Source organism: Heloderma suspectum, chromosome 2 (genome assembly GCF_057233095.1).
Source record: "Heloderma suspectum isolate Gila_16-S chromosome 2, 16-S_ref, whole genome shotgun sequence".
In the NCBI taxonomy this organism is placed as follows: Eukaryota; Metazoa; Chordata; class Lepidosauria; order Squamata; family Helodermatidae; genus Heloderma; species Heloderma suspectum.
Genome location: NC_139459.1, coordinates 48,801,062 through 48,810,558, shown reverse-complemented (window position 1 = coordinate 48,810,558; position 9,497 = coordinate 48,801,062).

The window sequence follows — 9,497 nt, the reverse complement described above, 5'->3', positions numbered from 1 at the left end:
TGGTCCTGTTCATATTGATCTCAAGTAGGTTTTGTGCTAGGAAGTTGTCGGAGGATCCAGTTCCCAGCATTGGAGCCAGGGTGAGGGTGTCTAAGAATCTATTGCTGACTTGTGGAGTCCTGCATTGCACTAGTATACATCTTGGTAGCACACAAACTATCTCAGAATAGGTGTAAATGTCAAAATGCATAACCAGTTTCTGCTTGAATGAGTTTGAGTAAGGCTTTTGGTAATAAGGGAAAGCTGGACAACAACGGTTCTGCAGGGTGGCTCAAATGCTCCTCCCCTCCCCACAGTTGACCCAGAGCAGAAAATGCAGGCAAATTCAGTGATGCAGAGGCTTGAGCAGCCATTTCCAAGGACCCTGACCTGCCTAGCAAATCCACCATTGTAGCCAAGGAACATGAAGACATCTTAGCCTAGGGCGAGCCCTACTTCCACAGACTTAGCTGGCCAATGTGCTAAGCCTGAGTTTCTGAGGAGGCTGCAGGTTCTTTGTTGGTAGTAGAGCTAGCAAAATGAAAAGTGTATGGGGACAGGAGAGGCAGCTTCATATTACATGTCCAAGCTTAGTCACAGAAGCCCTTTGGGTTTGCTCATCCTGCAATTCAGTAGAGATATCACTGCTATATTCAACAGATAAGACATTCCCACTCTTACCAAGTTTTTGGGGAGCCTAGTAGACCACAGGCATCATCCCAAAATAATTGCATAGCTATTCAAGGCACAGCAGGAGGAAGAAGTTTGGAGACTTTCTTCATCACTTCAGGGAAGGTGAATTATTGGAGGAGAATGCTACACAGAACCTTCATGTGAGAGTATATCTCATTCTGAACATTCACCTAAGCTAAACCAGCTGTACTTTGGATCACTCAGATGCAAAAAGGTGGGTGCTGGGCCGAGACATAAGCCAGCTTTTCATAGAGATCATTTTTAAGAACAACATTGTTTTATGTAAAGAAGAATTCAGAACAGGTTGAAGTGTTTCTCATTAGGGCACACTTAACTCCCCTTTTCTAAACTGACCAGAGGTGTCCTCATGCTAGTGGACTTTGTATCTATATGATAGCAACATTATGTGCAGTATGGATAAAGTGAATATACATTTCCCTGTTTGAGCAGCAGGCAACTACATGAGTTACACCCCACCCTACACCACCCAGGCAAGGCAGGAATCCCATGACCAGGCTTTCACCTAGTCCCTCTGGCCTGGCTGCTCCTCTCCTCCCAGGAGAGAGCTTTCCTTCATTGCTCTTCCAGTCTCTCTTACTCGCTTTTCTCTTTTTGCTCTTGGTTTATGGGGGATTTCTGCTGCCACCACCTAGGGGAAAACTGCTCCTTCACTAGATAATCCTGTCTATGAGGTTTCTTCTTTAGAGCAAATGCTTCTATTTCAGAGCCACTAAGTAACTGCCACTGTAACTCAGGCATTCCACAAGCTGCCCCTTGTCTGCTGCCACCAGCCCCGCTATTCCAAGACGTTTTAAACTATGTTAATAGGCATGGGCATCTGCTCATAGGGGCAAGGGAGTGCAGCTGCTGTGCTGCAGCTGTGGCTGCCCTGTCGATCAGCTTCCAGCCACATGGGCAAGGCTCAGGACAGAAGTTCAGTAGATTAAGCACATGTGGGGGGATGCCCTTTTAAGCAGGCCACAAGAGTGCCTCTTGGTAAGGCAAAGAGGAATTAGCAGGCAGCAGCACAGCCAGGCCCCTCCATGCTGAAGTAGGTTTATTCTGAGAGCAGAAACGGCACTGGGTGCTGTGCACACCTGCCCCATCTATTTCTACTCTCCAATTCCTGGCAATATGGGCAGGGGAAGCCAGTAAATGAAACTTCAGGGTTCAGGATGAGGTTCCATCAAGCTCAATTGAGAGCGGCTGCAATGCAAATGGTAGAATATGGACCTGGAAGGGGCGATGAGGCCAACTTTCTGGCAGGCTCAGCCAGGCAGCACTGTGACATGTTAGGCCCCTTGGCTTGGTAGCCCAAGGGAGCACCTACCTCATGAAGAAAATGGGCATCAGTATAACAGGCTCCCTCACTGACTATGTGGCTATGGAGAACACTGGCTTCACATGTTCTTCCACCTGGCTTGGGGACCTGGCTGTGTTCATTTTAATTTAAAGTGACCTAATGCATTGTTTTCCAGCCCACAGGTGAGGTGACGTGTGGTGCGAATACAGGAACATTGTCCATCTGGAAAGTGTGTGTGTGTGGGGGGGGGTTGCTTGTAAGGAGAATCCCTGCCAGTACCACAATCGCAAGAGAAGATGCACGCTGTGTACACTGGCTTTTTGTGGCTTCACCACCACCACCACCCTGCAACTTGCATAGGATTGGCCTGTTAATGTTGGAATGTAAAAGCACCTTAAAATCTATGCACTCACCCACAAAGGCTGGGTAAGTGCTGAAAGAGAACATAAGGGAAAGATGGCTGTCACATTATGAGGTTAGCTATTCCAAATTTTATGCCTGCTTATGGGCATGTGCAAGGAGGGGCAATTGACCCCCCCTGGGGATGAGCCATAATTGCCAGATTCCCAGCTTTCATTAAAAAGAAAAAGCAAGCCTCTAGGCCTCATAGAACCCAAGATATGAGGCTAAATGTCCAGCACTATTCTGCCTATTCATTTTGTGAGAAACTAGCCTTCCATATTTTAGTGGTTTTAGCCAATGAATGAAGTCACAGCAATGTAACACATCCTCTGTCTGGGTGTGTTGAGCCTTCTGGGTGTGTTAAGCCTTTTTAGGGTCTTCCCTGTTAGGAAGCACTTGCAGCCTCATAAAAAAATAATTTCAAAATCCAGGAGTTTCCTGTAGCTAGATTTGGGCAGTAGTGTATCTACTAATAAACAAAAAGTAGCAGCAAAGACAGGAGTTTATTATTTTTTTAACTCAGGTCTTGTTAAAAAAAATTCTGAGTTTAATAACATTTGAAAAGTTACCTTGATAATGTGTGCAGATAAAGTTCATCGTAATTATATCACTATTGCAGGAGGCAGGGCTGTGGCTGAGAAAGTGTGGCTTACACAAGTCCTGCGAAGTAGCCCAGTGTTGTTATTTCCATTTTGCGGAGGGGTGTATGTTGGAGTAGCATATGACAACTGTGCAGAGTTGTCCAGTGTTGGTGTTTTAGGGAAATGCAGATGGGACTGTAAAATTGATTGTCGCAGCAGTGCAATTTATTAAGTGTTAGAACGAGTTGTTGTGATATATAAAATTTATTTATTTATATTGCCCAATAGCCAAAGCTCTCCAGGTGGTTCACAAAAATTAAAACCTTCAGATAACCTTACCCCAAGCTATTAAGAGCTTTGACTGTTAATACCAGCACTTTGAATTGGGCCTGGAAATGGACTGGCAGCCAGTGCAGCTGGAGAAGTACTGGCGTAATGTGATCTCGTTGGCCAGTCCCTGTTAACAATCTTGCTGCCCTATTTTGGACCAGCTGAAGTGTTCATACCATTTTCAAAGTAAGCCATATATGCATGCGCCATTTTTAGCTCTTACAGGAGGTCCAAGCAGAACCTCTCCCCATTTCTGTCTTAGTGTTGGCCTTGGAGCTGAGACAATGTGCCATGCAGAAGTTAGTGTTTTCTCATGTATGCAGAAATAAAGAAACCTCTTGTGAAGGTACCTGAATCTATCATGCGTTGCCTGTAGAGCAGAAGGGCCATTACAGGGGTGAAGGGAGTCATGGAAAGAACTGAGGGTTTCAGCTGTGGGTGGAAAGATATTGTCTGGACACCAGGTCTACCTGCTGAGAAACAACAGAGGGGTAGACCTGGTATACCCATTTCTCAGAGGCTCAACCCACCTATCTTGGTAGACCTGCTGTCCAGGCTTTCTTGCTGCTGAGTTACCAGATCTACCAAAAATGTTAGAGCCATTCTCTGAAGCAATTAGGGCTTTTAAAAATGTGCCGTTCAAGGAAAAGTATGCAATTCCAGAAGAACTTTGCTGTAGTTCAAAATTCAAGCCGTGCAAAAGTTGTATTGTTAGCTGATGTAAAAAGTGGCTGATAACAATGTGGATGAAGTGAGTAGCCCAGGCGCCTCTAGAAGAAGAGGTTCTCCTAAAAGAACCTGATCAAGCAGACTCATTCCCCTTCCACTGCTAAAGACACTCCCCACAGACTCCACTGCTGTGCTCTAGAGCTGCCTTCCCCAACCTGGCGCCCTTCAGATGTTTCGGACTTCAGCTCCAATCAGCCCCGGTCAGCATGGCCAATGGGCCGGAATGCTGGGGTTGCAGTCCAAAACATCTGGAGGGCACCAGGTTGGGGAAGACTGTTCTAGAGAGTATTCACCAATGTTTCCAAGATGAAGGAAATTGTTCTAGAATGAGTCATGAAGTTGTCAATGTTATGATAAGGCCGGTGATGCCCTGAAGTATACGTTATGATATTCTTAAGACAGCTGTACTATGTTTGTGCATCTGGGTTTTTTCCCCTCTTGTTCCTGTGTGTGTTTTTAATCTCTCAGTCCACATAAAGTTTTGTTGGTGTTCATGATGCTTCTTGTATATAACATTTTTCTACATTAGTGCTGTTCACTTCCCAGGATCTTCTACTAGTCTGTGTAGGCTTCTAAATGTCATGGAATGTGATGCTAAGCAACAAAGAGCACACACAAGAAAAGTGCACAGGTGTGTTGTAGCGGTGCACACTATGCATGTGAACTACAACCACAAACTACTGTGCAGCTTCCCCCCCCCCCGAAAAAAATTCCTGCAGACATCCATGGGCTTAGGTGTGAGATGGGCACCAACACTTGAGACACGAGTTGAACTATTAAACAACTAATTTATTAAAAGGATATTTTGTACATAAGGGATTACTAATATTTATTTGGCATTTCAAAAGACTGCTTAGTAACAATTCTTTAGGACTCAAGAGACACTTCTGCTACAAGCCTCTTAATGACTTGTTACCTCAGGCCACATTCCCTAAACCTCCACCCCAGCCAAATACACTCACAACCATGTCCAGCACTTGGGTGCAGTCTTTCTCTGATTCCTAAAGCTCCTCTTGTATTTCTGTCTGTGTGAACAGGTTATCTGGGTTTTTACTGCTTGCTTGTATAACCTTCCTCTGGCAACATCTTAGGGCAGCCTATTGCCATAACACATAACTGCTCCCTACTCCTGAGCTTCACTAGCCATGTAAGGTTATCCCACAGAGAAGGAATATTCAGACCTTAGCATTGTCCTAGTCCTTCTCAAACACCCCACACCAGCCAGCAGACCTTCTCCCTCTCCACAGACTGATCCCAACTGTCAACTCCTTAACTGTCATTTCCCAGCCACTCTTCACCTAGCTAGAATCCTCAGCCAATCAATCAAATTTACCTGATCCAGGCCCCATCTAACAACATTCAAAGTGATGGTCTCTCTCTCTCCCACTTCAGAACATCATTAAGCAACTCCTACACAGGCCCTTGACAGTAGGAAAACAAGAGCCCAGGTTGATTCAGATGCATTGTAGCATCACAGAGGCCACACAAAGCAAACTTTACATAACAACAGTTATATATGGGGCACTTCTTCACACTGTCCTTTAAAAAAAAAAAAAAAAAAGCTCCTTTTTGTCTTTTGCTGTCTTTCTTTTATGCTCCTGAGCTGTTCACCAATGTGAGCAAAAGTTTCTGCACTGGAAAAACCAGAGAGTAAGCCATATCCATATGGTCCACAATGTGGGCCAGAAAAAAAACAAGATTTAAAACAGATCTGGACCCAGTATGTCAACACATCTGTGGCATACTGCAAGTTCAGGAAGTCTAATCCATATGGGAAGTGTTACAAAACAGATTTCATGACTTCGTGGAGTCATATCTCCATTTTCCCATTGCTTAGCACATGGTACTTTCGGTTTGCTTATCTGGGTCATAATTTTCTTTTTAAGGTCCTGCCCTTCAGGCTGGCCTCAGCCCCAAGAGTATGCTCAAAAATAATGCTTTCAGCTGTAACGCATCTAAGACTACAAGCCACATGTATCTGGATGACCTGCTAATTCATTCTCCATCCCTGCAGCAGACTCGGATCGATGTCTCACTCAGAGCTCAGTGTCTGACAGGGCACGAATTCCTAATACATTACAAAAGAGTCATCTTGTCCCCTCTCAAAGCATTATTCACATGGAGGCATTGCTTTATAAGCTTAATCTCCAAGAGGTGTAGTGGGATACATCTTGACTCTAGTGCATATGTAAGGAACCATACAATGCACAGCTGGCCATTGTACTTACTAGGGAGGTTTGTTTTGAACTGTTTATCACATTGTGTAGGAAAATTCATTTTCCCCAAGAATATCTTTTTAATTATTATTAATACTACATTTACATCCCACCTTTCTTCCAGGAGCTAAATGTGGTGTACATAACATACACACACACCCTCCATCCTCCCCGTAACCAGTGACGTAGGTTGGAACAGTGACTATCTGTAAGCCTAAGGTTACCCAGTGAGCTTCATCAGTGAGCAAGGATTTGAACCTGAGTCTCTCCTGTCCTATTTTGACACCAACTACACTGACAACAATAGAACAAGCATCTTCCTGGAGTTTAAATCATTGTGGGTAAACAAATACTAAATAGCAGGTAGAGTAGAACTTACGTAGTGTGATAATGTGTGGGTGGAGTTGGCAGTGAATACTTGGTATTGAAACTGGACTCTTACCAGCATGTCCTTATTTTTGTCTGTGAAATGTTGAAAGGTATCATGAAGTAATCCAGACAAATGCAGAAACAATAACTACCATTGCTATCTTTGAATCTTAGATCAAATAGTTTTGCAGCAGTACAAACCTCCAACCCTTTTTTTGGTTGTGAAATTATGTGGCCTGGATACTCACTGTGTGTGAGTGGATGTGTGTGTGTGTTGGGGAGGGATGGATCATTTGCTGGTCTGCCTCCGTGGAGCCAACTATGCAGATCTCATTACTCCACACCAGAGCATGTACTCATGACGTCCTGCCTGGGAATTTCCTCTTGGGCCAGGTTACACTCATGGCCACTACAGTAGCTCCTGCTTCCATTTCAGGACAGCATTGCTTGTAAACACCATTGCAGGGCGTTTCTTACTAGCCTGGTCAGGGCATCCCTGCAATGATGTGGGAGACATTCCAGCTTGCAGAAGGGCACACCACTTCAGGATGCTCCACATATCGCAGTAACAGCAGATGTCCGTCTGGAGGGATGGGGTTCCCATTGTCAGTCTCAATTTGTGCAAGGGTCCCAGACTTCTCAGGACAATGGGCACAGTAGATATTGACTAGTGCTGAGAGCAATATATCTAACAATAAAGCATCTTGCCCACTACTACTGTCCAGTCACGCACTGATGAAGACAGACAATACTTCAGCCAAGGTGCTCTTCAACAGACAGAGAGGAACTCCTGCTCCCTTCACTGATCCACTCAGCAGAGAAACATCTCCTTCTTATTGTGGCACCACACATTCAGGGGTTACTGAACATCCGAGTAGACTTCTTCAGCCGGACAAGGATCAACCCAGGGGAATGGAGCCTGTCACAGGAGGCCTGCATCAACAGATGGGCCCCATGAGGGTGGACTTGTTCGCCTCATGCCATAATCGCAACCTTCCTCCTTGGTACTGTCCCAGGTTCCTGATTCTGGAGGCAGACGCTCAAGATGCTCTTGAGCCAAAGGGACATCTGTATGCCTTCCTTTCCATTCCTTTACAAGCCAGAGTCCTAAAAAGAGGCAGCCAAAAACATGCCGAGATTGTGCTAGTGTCACCCTGCTGGCCTCGCTGCCCATGGTTTTTGGCGATTCTACAACTGGCACGCAGTGACCCATGGCTCCTTCCAATCTCTCCACACCTCCTGCACAAGGAACCAGTTCTGCATCCAGATCCAGCCTGGCTGCGTAGAGGCTGAAAGGCAGACATACTCTCACCTAGGCTACCCTACAGAGGTTATAAGACACTGTGTTTCTTCTAGGTGAGCTTCTACTAACCACATTTACAAAACCACATGGACAGCCTCCTCGTGGTGGTGCAGGCAGAAATTGGTGTGCTATAGGAAAACAGGACTTAAAGAGCGCCTTCATTTCCTGCAAGCAGGTCTGGATCTTGGGCTCAAGGCTAATACCATGCATCAGCAGGTGTCAACCCTAAGCTCTACACTTTCACATCTCCCTTCCTGGAGTCTACACGTGGTCTGGCACAGGTTAGATGGTGCAGAGCCATCAGAACATACATCCTCTGGACAATGGAATTCCGGAAAATGGGATTCCTTGTTCCTCTCCTTTCATCTATGGGTAAAAAAGTCTCCAGCTCAACCCTGACATGTTGGATTCAGGCTTGTATGTACACTTCGTGTAACTTACAACGTATACCAAAGCTGAGGGATGTGTTGAGTGTGTTGCCTTGCCAAACTACTAGTGTGAAACCTGAATGAGTAGGCATGGGACTGGTTAAGCATTTTCTGCTCCATGTTGTACAGAATCTTGAAGGAGTTATTTTGAAGTCTAACCATAAGTTTGCATTAGGCAGCAGCATTGCAATCTCTTGTCAGCTCAGAAGATGTAGCTATCAGCTGGTGAGGGGATGCTGGGAACCTTAGATTAATGGGTTTACCTTGCTTTAACAGATACTAGATCAGCCTTCTCCAACGTGATGCCCTCCAGATGTTTGTAACAATAACTGACCACTGGCTATGCTGCCTGGGAATTGAAGTCCAAAGCATCTGAAGGGTTGGAGAAGGCTGTCCTAGATCATTAGCCCTGATTACCACTGTCTCCAGACTATGTTGCTCCTTTTTTACAAGGATACATTGATCCTTGATTACATAAGTGCCATGTAATATCAGACCAAGTGTATATCTAGTTCAGCATTCTGCTCCCACAGTGGCCAGCCAAATGCCCCAATGGGTACTCCCCAAGCAGCACATGAGCCCAACAGCACCGTTCCACTCATGCCCCCCAGCAAATGATATTAAGAGGCACACTGCCTCTGTACTGGAGGCAATATATAGCCATCATAATTAGTAGCCTCTAATCGTCTAGGAATTTGTCTCATCCTATTTTAAAGCCATCCAAGTTGGTGGCTTTACTTAAGGAAATAATTGTTTTTCTAGCTGGGTGGTCAAGAAATTGTCACACTAAGGAAAACAATAGGACAATTAGTGTCTATGCTTTATTCCAAGTGGGTGTTCTGATGTCAAGCCAGATAATCTTTCACATTCTATTCGCTGGGACTCTATTTAATCTTTGCAAATGCAGTCTACCTGGACAGGAGAGTCAACCCTGTTTCTTACCAGTGTATGAATCACTTTAAAACAGTCTGGCTTCCAGGTAAGTGGGTGTGACTTCTTGCTCAATCCCACCAATGGCATGGCCCAATCCTAGAACATATGAAGCAAGGAAATGTGAAATTGCTCCTGAGCTAAATGCAACAAATTTACATCCTCGGTGAGTAACCGTCTTGGCAGAGGATAGAACTATTGCAGCACAAAATAATACACTGCGTACACTGAGGG